The sequence below is a fragment of the Chionomys nivalis genome, chromosome 8 (genome assembly GCF_950005125.1).
Source record: "Chionomys nivalis chromosome 8, mChiNiv1.1, whole genome shotgun sequence".
Classification (NCBI taxonomy): domain Eukaryota; kingdom Metazoa; phylum Chordata; class Mammalia; order Rodentia; family Cricetidae; genus Chionomys; species Chionomys nivalis.
Window position 1 is genome coordinate 55,499,749 of NC_080093.1, and position 11,022 is coordinate 55,510,770.

The following is an 11,022-nucleotide window of genomic DNA, read 5'->3' on the forward strand; positions in this document are numbered from 1 at the left end:
CCAAACTGGACACTGAGGCTGGATTTGAGCTTTGGTGGTACTGGCTACTCACAGTCAGCACAGGATAAAAATGTCCACTGTACAAAGATATAAATGGAGGGATTGAGTGAGGAGACAGACAGAAATATCTTTCCCTTGCCTGACATTATGTCAGATGCTCTTAACAACGAGGGACCAGTAAAGAACTAATAGAAGCAGGAGGAAGGGAAGGAGAGAGGAAAAGGAGGATAGGGTAGAGGGAAGAGTCAGGGTCCCTGAGACTTATTGGTCCAGGCCACTCTACCACAGAAGGACTCAACCTGAGGCCACGTGAATAAGTAGCCTGGGGCCTTTCTGTGGACCTGTGGTGAACCCACGTGCAGCTGGAAGAGTTTTGAGTTATTCATTCCTCCTCTGGCTCAGTAAGTATTGGCCAAGCCATGACCTTGGGCCACTGGCCACTGTACCCCTGCAAAGTTCATCCAATGTGAGAAGAACCTTGTGACCAATCTATGGTTTGTTCAGGTCTGAACAGCTTAACTTGGGTACCTGGAGGAAGACTAGCCCAGCACTGCCGGTTGGTGGCAGGTCGGAAGGTACTTGAAAGACACCCTGTGGATGATAAAGCTGTGTGCCTGCTGTTGGGGTTAGCCTAGGATTTCTTCCGGCTGAGATGGGTGGTTCCAGTTTCCTAGGGCACCCTGAGTCATGGGCTACAGCCCAGCCAGGTTTCAGGGCCTATGAGCCGTGTACCTTGGCATGCACACTAGCAAAAGACACGCTTATTCATAGAAAAGGAGAATATCTTCTTCTGCCACCCTCCTCCTTCAGAAAACAAACTTTGGGTTTATCTTTCCTCGGGGCATGGGAACCAGCATTGGGTGGAGACAGACTGGCTCAGACCAAGGATTCAGACAGAATAGAGTGGACCAGGTGACTCTGCAGCCATGTTCAGCCCCTGACCCCACCTCAGGCCAAGAGGGAAGGTAAGGGGATAGCAGAGGGCAGTAAAGACCCACACTGATGGACACTCTCGGAAATGACATGAGGACCAGACGTGAGGCCTCCTCAATCGATACTTTCTTGAAGGGAACTCGAGGAGAAATGGGACACGGCTCCAGCTCCTTACCCAGTACTTCCTGAAAGGCTTAGCTCTCTTCTGAACCCAGGAAAGAGAGAAAGTACTCACGGTCTCTCAGTAATGCCTGCCAAAGCCTGGGAGGACACTGGGCACTACCCTCGGGCTAGAGGGCGTGGACCAGACAAAGGGTCATCCTCAGCTGTCTCCTGGACTGGAGACGGGGTAGCTCTGCTTGACTGCCTGGGAACATCCTGGTACCATTAACATCTGCCTGACCCTAGACATGCTGCATTGCTAGGACTGTGCCTGGAGTTGGGGGCGGGGAAGGGGAGCAGGTATGAGAGGCGAACCAGATCTCAGTTCACAGGACGGGGCGGCCAGCAAATCTAGTGACCACACAGACTGAGGAGTCTGAGAATGAGAAAGGAGGGTGGAGGAGATCTCCCTGGCCCTGGGAGGTGGGGGGCACAGCTGTGTCCACCACAGTGTAAGAGAAGGAGGCCAAGTGTAGGGAGCAGAAAATATGGGGGAGCTGAGACATCAGAGCAGGGGCCTTAGATAAAATCCTCCCTGGGGACAGAGCCTGACCACTTTACCTCTGGGGCTCTGGCTGGGGCCATGTCAAAGGCCGCATGAGCTGAGGGTTTATAATTGGCCCACAGTGGTCTCACAGTCCCCATAATAGTTCTGCAGCTCCCACGGTCCTCCCACAGTCCTCCCACAGACTCTTGGACCAAACACCTGGCTTGGAATTCAGTGTGGATGCCCTAAGTCCATCTCCCCAGGCTGTTTGTCCACTCACACCTTGCCACTTGTCACCCTGTGTGGCTGCCACACCATTAATTCAAGCTACCAAGGTGTGCGCACACTGCATTCACAACCAAACAGGAGCAGAGACACAACCTGAAAGCAGGACTCCTGACAGCCATGGTCAGGCCCCAGTCGAGGACCTGAAATCACAGTGAAGGTTTGGAGTATGTGGCCCTGCCGTGGAGCCCCCAAACTCACATCCACTTTGGGGCTCCTTAAGCCCTGAACCCAGCACCCCGCCATGGTTGTCCTTCATTCTCTTTAATAAGTTAAAATGTTTGGTGACATGATCTCTCTTCTGAGATAACTCTGAGGAACACAGTCACTCTTCTGTCCTGAAAGAACTCTCAGAACCATATAGTGTCAGCTCACGGCTTGAAGGGAAAGTGCCAGATTGTAGGGACTGAGACAGTCAAGGAAGGAGGGGAAATCCTGTGTCCCCACAATGGGGATGGTTACACAGAGGAACCACGTTTGTACTCAGGGCTAGAGCAGCTGCCCTACTTAGCTGTAAGATTTGCCAGGTTTTGCCAGGCGGTGGTGACGCACGCCTTTAAACTCAGCTCTCGGGAGGCAGAGGCAGGCGGATCTCTGTGAGTTTGAGGCCAGCCTGGTCTACAAGAGCTAGTTCCAGTACAGCCTCCAAAGCTACAGAGAAACCCTGTCTTGAGAAACAAAAACAAACAAACAAAAAAGATTTGTCAGGGTTTGTTTTTGTTTTTTGTTTTTGGTTTTTGGTTTTTCGAGACAGGGTTTCTCTGTGGTTTTGGAGCCTGTCCTGGAACTAGCTCTTGTAGACCAGGCTGGTCTCGAACTCACAGAGATCTGCCTGCCTCTGCCTCCCAAGTGCTGGGATTAAAGGCGTGCGCCACCACCGCCCAGCCGTTTTTTGTTTTTTATTGATTTTATTGAGCTACACATTTTTCTCTGATCCCTTCTCTTCCTCTCCCCCCTCTTCATCTCTCTCCCAAGGTCCCCATGCTCCCAATTTATTCAGAAGATCTTGTCTTTTTCTACTTCCCATGTAGATTAGATCCAATGCATGTCTCTCTTAGGGTCCTCATTGTTGTCTAGGTTCTCTGGGATTATAATTTATAGGTTGGTTTTCTTTGCTTTATGTCTAAAAACCACTTCTGAGTGAGTACATATTATATATGTCTTTCTGGGTCTGGGTTACCTCAATCAATATGATGTTTTCTAGATCCATCCATTTTCCTGTAAAATTCAAGATGTCATTATTTTTTTTTCCATTGTGTAAATATACCACATTTTCCTTATTCATTCTTCAGTCAAGGGATATTTAGGTTGTTTCCAGGTTCTGGATATGGATTTGTCAGGTTTTAATTAAGCCATATATAATGGTGTCATCACCACTAAATGCTCTGCATGGTGGGGGTGACCCCTCATTCCCTGGAAACTCCAAGTGTCCAGCAAGCCCTCGAGAACCAAGGCTGAACCCACAGTATCTCACCTACTGCCAGGCCCCCTAAGTGCTACTCAGAAGGGCCTTCCAAAGGTTCCAGGTATCTATCCTAGCCCTCTCCTCCTGCCAACACACACACATACACACACTCACTAAACTCCCATTCAGTTTCTCGTAGCCTCTAGGAGAAACATGCCCCCTCTTCTGCTTCTCTAATGGCCCTTCATCTGGCCTAGCCTGGCTGGACAGCCAGTAGCTCTCACCCTGATGCCCACCTTCCTCCTCCCATAAGCCTTTTCACCACCCGCCTCCAATCCCAAGCCTATGCTCTCCTGGCAAGGTCTGCCTCAGGCCCATACCAGAGGGTTGACCAGGAGACCCTCCCTGATCCTTCAGGGACCCTGCATCACCAGGCCTGCCCGCCTAGGGAAGCAAGAGGACTCTGATCAAGATGAGTGCTGACTGCAGACCAGAACCCCTGCTCCTAAGTCACCACACATCCTTATCTTGCAGCCAGACCCACAGGTCACGAGTGAGTGGTTAAGTTGGTTGGGCTGATCTGGGGTTAGCCTGGGAGGGGAGTTACCCACGAAGCGTCTATAAGGGACTGGGACTACGCTGATGACACTGATCTGTGCCCTGAAAACCATAAGCCCAGATCTGTGTCTAAGTTGTTCCTTCACAGGGCAAAAGGGAGAGTCAGCTGGACCTAAAGGTCGGTCTCCCACTATGCACACTGGCATTGAAGGGGGCCCTGTGGCAACCTGCCCATATCCCCCTTTAAATGTAAAAGAACATTTATAAACAGTATTTGGGAATATGGGCACAGTTATTTCTCTCCAAACTGCTTCCTGCTGAATGGGGGCACTGTTATTCAGATCTTTTATGGGATAACCTGTCTGCTAGGTTCATCTCAGTCGGCAGTTGAGCAAAGTAATTTTTTGAGGGTGTTCACAGCAACCTTTCAGGAGGGCGTGGTCTATCATACCATATTGTGATAGAAGTAATACACAGGATCTCATCCTCTGAAAACAAAAGAAGAAACTCTTTTCCAAAGTATCATATCCTTAGACCCAAATTCTGAAGTCAAGGTATTTTGAAAATATCTATCTTGAATTAGTTCAGCAGCATTTATAAACAAATATCTTTTAGCAGCTGTTGCTCCTTCCTCAGCATTCAAACAATTCAAAGAGAGCATAATAGCATACAGTATCAAAATTCTCATTGTATTTTCCATCTTTATGCAGCTTTATTTTAATCTCTATTTCATTTATTTTTATTTTACTTTTATTTTATTTTATTTTTGAGACAGGTTCTCTGTATATATTTGTCCTAAAATAACTCTGTAGACCAGACTGTCCTTGAACTCTCAGAGATCCTTCTGTCTCTGCCTCCCAGGCATTGGGATTAAAGGCGTGTACTACCACACCTTGAAGTCACAGAGGTCAATCTCCCTCTGCCTCCAAGTGTTGGGATTAAAGGTGTGTACTACCACACCCAACTACTTTCTTCCTTCCTTTTTTTTTTTACTTTTAAAAACTTTAACTTTTAGCCTGTATATATATATATATATATATTTTTTTTTTTTTTTTGGTTTTTCGAGACAGGGTTTCTCTGTGGTTTTGGAGCCTGTCCTGGAACTAGCTCTGTAGACCAGGCTGGTCTTGAACTCACAGAGATCCGCCTGCCTCTGCCTCCCGAGTGCTGGGATTAAAGGCGTGCGCCACCACCGCCCGGCAACCTGCATATATTTTTAACACACTGTAAATCATTTAGAAGTTTTCTTTGTTTTTGACACTCCGCTCTCTTTACTGTATCTCTCTCTGTTTTTCTCACCACATGAGTCTTGAAATTACTGAGCAATATGGGTAGGTTTAAAGCTGTGGCCTTGATGGCTGGATCCAGCCCATTCCTTAGCTTTCCAGCCTCATGGCTGAGGTACCAGCTGTAGCCATGTTTATCACCACAACTCTGTGGCGTTTCAAGGTCCTTGCCAGCAAACAAGCTACAACATTCAAATGCTCTCTCTATAGCTGACCTCCTGCCTCAAAGAGTCAGAGTTTGCCCTGACAGGACAGACCAGAGCGCCAGCATTTTAAAACAGCACAACTTTTTTCCTGCTACGGCTAAAAACAAGCAAGCATGCAGTCAGCTTTTATCAGTACCATTTAAGTGTTTCCTGGCAGGACCTCTTAATGAGCTGCAGGGTTTTGCAGCTAAAGCTGAGTCAGGAAGCCTCTTTTAGATGAGAGTGCTTGCTTGCCTCTAGCAAGCAGAGCAGACCCAAGAAATTGCTGCTACCAAGAAAACATGCTTTACTCTATTCTTTCCCAAGCTTTCTCAGGCTTTCTGTAGATTCAGTGCCCCATGTCTGGGCGCCATTTGTAGAAGGAGCTGTGGGCCAGCCCGGGAGCTGCGGGCTGCGTTCCTGCCACGCGGCTCCCAGACACCAGCTAGTTTATGCCCCGAAATAACAACACACAAACTATATTCTTTTAAACACTGTTGGCCCATTTCTATTCATGTGTGTAGCACCCCAGGGTGCGCTTACCGGGAAGACTCTAGCCTACGTCCATCCTGGGTCGGAGCTTCATCGCTCCTGCCCTGGGGAGCAGCTGCATGGCATCTAAGCTCACTTCCTCTTCCTCCCAGCATTCTGTTCTGTTTACTCCACCCACCTATGTTCTAACCTATGAGGGCCAAGCAGTTTCTTTATTATTTAACCAATGACCTTCCTCCATCATAGGCCAGAGCAGTTAGCAGAGCCTACGGTGTGTGTGAACAATTGATTCCCACCTGGCAGCCCCTGCTTCTGAGATAGGCCAAAGCAGTTAGCAGAGCCTACGGTGGGCCCCACCCCAGAAATCCAAGCCCTCAAGGCCCTGTGTGGTTAGTGGAGAGGCTGTCCGCCTCTGACTCGCCCACAGGATCCTGCAGGAGGCTGATGAATGACAATCCTGGCAAGGCTCCCACTCCAGGGGCCTGCCTGACACTGTCAAGGGATTTAATGCCCCTAAATTAAGAAGACTAGCTCCTTGGCCCTTCCATGTGCTCTGTTAGCCCTAGGACTAAAGCAAGACTAAACCTGTTTGTACTTAGGCCCCAGGGGAGACAGGTCTTGAGACCCTAGGGCTGTGTTGGAGGCCTCTGGCACCATGGGAGCCAGAGCTGTTGAGGGAGACCACAGCCTGCAGCTGGCAGCCTGCAGCCCACTCTAGGACTCCAGAATGGTCTGGGGCTCAGGATCATACAAGGGGGCAGGCAGAGAACCCCACAACTCAGTAGTCCGGCTGTCCTACACAATGTTCCTCAAGAAAGCTGGATCCAGGAGCCTGAGGTTAGGCTTAGTGAGACTCTGTCTCAACCATGGTGGGGCTGAAAGGGCTTCTCCATCTATGGGGGGAAACCACCGAAGAACACCCTTGGCCCTTCATCATGCCTATACTGTGGAAAGGGGGTGGTGTGGAGTAAGACAAACTCCAGGAATGACATAAACAGGGACACAGAGACAGACAGAAACAGGACACTGCGAAAGAGACAGAAACCAAAAAGACAGGCAGGGATTCAGGGAAGCACAGAAACCAAAAAAATAAATAGATAGATAGATAGATAGATAGATAGATAGATAGATAGATAGATAGATAGAGGGAGAAGGGGGACACAGACAGAGACAGAAAGACACCGAGAGAGAAAGCTGGGCAGACATGGAAGCAGAGTAGCACAGAGAGACAGACAGACATAGGGACAGACACAGAGGCACATAGAGAGAGTCAGACAGAGATAGTGGTGATAATCCAGAGACAGAGAGACAAAAGGAAAGAGACAGACACAAAGACAGAAAAACGAAGAGGGGCATAGAGACACAGAAGTCAAAGTCAAGGAAAAAGGAGACACAGAGATGTAGGGCCAAGACAACAGCTGATCCCCTCCGTCCACACCAACGTGAGGCCAGCGGGAAGAACTGTGTCCCCCTGCAGTTCCGCGAGGTGAGCCGGGTCCTGGGAAAGATGTTGGCCTCACACAACATGGCTTTCCCCGAAGGGTGGCAGTGGGATTGTCTGTTGCGCGTTTCACCGCAGTTTTCCATTGTCCAGCTTTAATGGCGTATTAGAGTTATAATGGAGATAATTTCTCCACAATTAAGGGCAAAGGGCTTCAATGAGAGGTTCAGAAAGGTAAGCAGGAGAGAGACACCCATGCTTGACACTGAGACTCTCAGGGCCAAGAGAGGGGCTCCTACAGCGACCCGGACTGTGTTCTATGTTCACAAATGTGTGGGCACAGCTGCTCATAAAAGCATTTGGCCTATATAGAACCCTTCCCCCCACTCCCAGTTTCCTTCAGGAAGCCGTCCGATCCACCCAAACCACATATGTGGACGTTACAGCCACCATGATCATAACAACCAGGAACTGTGTATGTCTATCTGTCAGGGTCATGGGCCATGGCACCTCAGACCCATGCCATCAACCACAGAAATAGGAGCTCTTAGCTGGCAGGCAGGAGCCTGAACTCCAGATAGGGTGGGGCTGGTTCTTCCCAGGCTGTGAGCAAGTATGTCTGGCCTATCCCAGCTCTTGTGGCTTCTACCCATCCTTGTCATAGAAACATGGCTGTCCTCTGGCTTCCTCTTCCCAGAGCACTCTCCTTGAACGTGACTGTCATTTCCCCTTTTTATGAAGATCCAGTCTGTCTTAGGGTTCTTATTGCTGGGATAAAACACCGTGACCAAAAGCAATTTAGGGAGAAAGGGGTTTATTTCAGTTTGCAGTTTACAGTCCAGGGAAGTGAGGGGAGGAACTCAAGGCAGGAACCTGGAGGCAGGAGCAGATGCAGAAACCTGGAAGAATGCTTACTGGCTTGCTCATGGCATACTCAGCCTGCTTTCTTATGTGCCCCAGGACCACCTGCCTAGGGGTAGCACCACCCATAGTGGGCTGGGCCCTCCCATATCAATCTCTAATTAAGAAAACCCTCCACAGGCTTGCATACAGGCTGATCTTATGGGGGCATTTGCTCAGCTCATCTCAAATGACTGTAACTTGTGTCAAGTTAACAAAAAAAAATGGGTCAACACACTGAAAAATCGGATTAGGATCCACCTCCTGGCCTTATTTTAGTATGCTGACCTCTATAAAGATCTCTCTCCAAATCCAGTCACATTCTGAGGTCCTGAGGATCCCCACACCAACATAGGAATGTGGGGAAGGACACAGTTTTGAGTGTCGCGGCGGGAATAAGAAAAATATCAACAGCTGAAAGAATAACCATGGTACAAACAATGTGTTGCATAAACAGCAAGGGGGGCTTCCAGAGGTCACCATGTGCACGGATCCCAGGCAAAGCCGCTACCTGAACTTAAGAGTCAGAAAACAGGAAATATACAAAAGGAGAAGAACCAGGGTGACTTCAGCACGAGTCCGGGTGCCGGGGATGTTCTGGATCTAGCCTGGAGCCGGTCACATGTGTGTGTCTGTGTGGACACTCACCAGGCCATGCGCTGCAGATGCCTGTGATTATCAGGCTCAATTCAACTCAGAGAGACTGCTCTAGCCTCACTTCTGCTGCTGTGATAAAAAAAAAAAAAAAAAGCAACGTAGGGGATAAAATGGTTCATTTCTGCTTTTCTTTTTTTTTTATTATTAATTAATTTATTTAATTATTAAAGATTTCTGCCTCTTCCCCGCCACCACCTCCCATTCCCTCCCCCTCCCCCAATCAAGTCTTCCTTCCTCCTCAGCCCAAAGAGCAAGCAGGTTTCTCTGCCCTGTGGGAGGTCCAAGGACCACCCTCCTCCATCCAGGTCTATTAAGGTGAGCATCCAAACTACCTGGGCTCCCACAAAGCCATTACGTGCAATAGGATCAAGAACCCATTGCCATTGTTCTTCAGTTCTCAGTAGTCCTCATTGTCCATTATGTTCAGCGAGACCGGTTTTGTCCCATGCTTTTTCAGTCCCCGGCCAGCTGGCCTTGGTGAGTTCCCAATAGAACATCCCCATTGCCTCAGTGTGTGGGTGCACCCCTCGCAGTCCTGAGTTCCTTGCTCGTGCTCACTCTCCTTCTGCTCTTCCTTTGGATCCACAAACCAAGGACCAAACTCACGAGTCTGTGGGGGACATTTCACACTCAACACACGTCAGCCCAACTGTGTTCACCACAAGACGTAAAACTGTCTCTTATCTCTGAGGCTGGGGAGGATTTGGCAGAGGGTTAGAGAGCCATGTAGCGAGGGGCTCAGCACAGGAACGTTGCTCTGACACCTTGCAGATGTGGAGCAGGCAGAACAGAGAAGATGTCTCCACAACCTGCTGCCATTCCCTCACAAAAGGGAGGCCCGGGGGAGCCAAAAACAGAGCACACAATGCATCAGCTTCTCAGAGACAGTAAGAGTGGGTCAAAGAGCTTGGAACACTCCTTTCAAGGGAAGAAAGAAGTGTTCTGTCCCCAGACTTTTTTGGCAGCTGCTCCTGAGATCCACATATGGCCCTGTGACTCTCCAGCCCCTCTACAGGTGAGGGTACCACTGGGGTAACAGCCACATGGTCCTCTGTGGAGTTAGCACTTCCCTGGCTTGGCCATATGGTAGTGGTGGTCTCACCCCTCTCAGGGTCAAAAGAGCATGACTGGCCCCAGGAGAGGGACTCGTGGGCTCCAAGAGTGAACCAGGCACCCTGGCCTCTGGCCTGGCTCATCACTAGTCTTCACAGTGGCACTGCCACACTACCCCTACACACACACACACACACACACACACACACACGTGTGCATCTGGCCAGAGCTCTGAGGGCCTGTAGTTTGGTTGAGTTCTGTTGTTTTAGATCTGAGTTGTACTTGGGCTCTGGCCTCAAGGACAGCAGGAGGTTGCTGTCCAGTACAGCATATTCCTCTGCCTGCCACCCATGACCTGGTCTCATCAGGAAGGCATCTCAAAGGCACTCAAGTTCAGTTTACACTGGGGCCTTCTGTCCTCACAGAGTGGGGACAGTCTGGGCAGCAGAGGGTTGCTGAGTAGGCCATGATCCAAATCTTCCTAGGACTTCCTGTGAAATGACAGTCCCTCTGAGCTGAAGCCATGACACGCAAGCAGAGTGGCCCCTGTAGGGTCAGTGTATCCAGCAGTGCTCAGTGCAAGGTTACCATGGCCAGCTAGATAGGCCAGAAGAAAGGTTCTATCGCCCTCTGTTAACCTGACCTAAATGGTCTCAGGTTCCCTCCTGCAGGACTGGCCACACACTTGTCCTGTGACTGCAGTTCCCAGTGTCCATGTGCAGAGCCTGCTTCAGCTCCTATGAAGAAAAAGCTGTTGGAAGCACCATGCTGACCAAAACTGACCAACTTTATCCCTATCCCTCTACCCAGAGGCTGAAGCTAGATCAATGGAGCCTACAGTGAAAGAAAGGGCTGTCGTTACAACTGCCTTCGCCTGGGAACAAGGCACAGAGCCCAGGACAAGGTCAGATGACCTTGGAACCCTGTAACTCTCTGGAGACCCCTAAAGTCGAAGAGTAAAGATCACAAGTACAGAATGACAGCTAAGCCACTCTCTGTGTTTCTGGGCTAGTAGGAACCACCCTCATCCACACAGGAAGTTTGAAGACAATTAGGTGACTCACTGACCCAGGAAACTGCCAAGCACCAATAAGCAGCATTTTGTGTCCTGATCACAGCCCCTGAGATGAGAGGATGCCACCAGACATGCCACCAAAAGAACACCTTTCAACAACGGG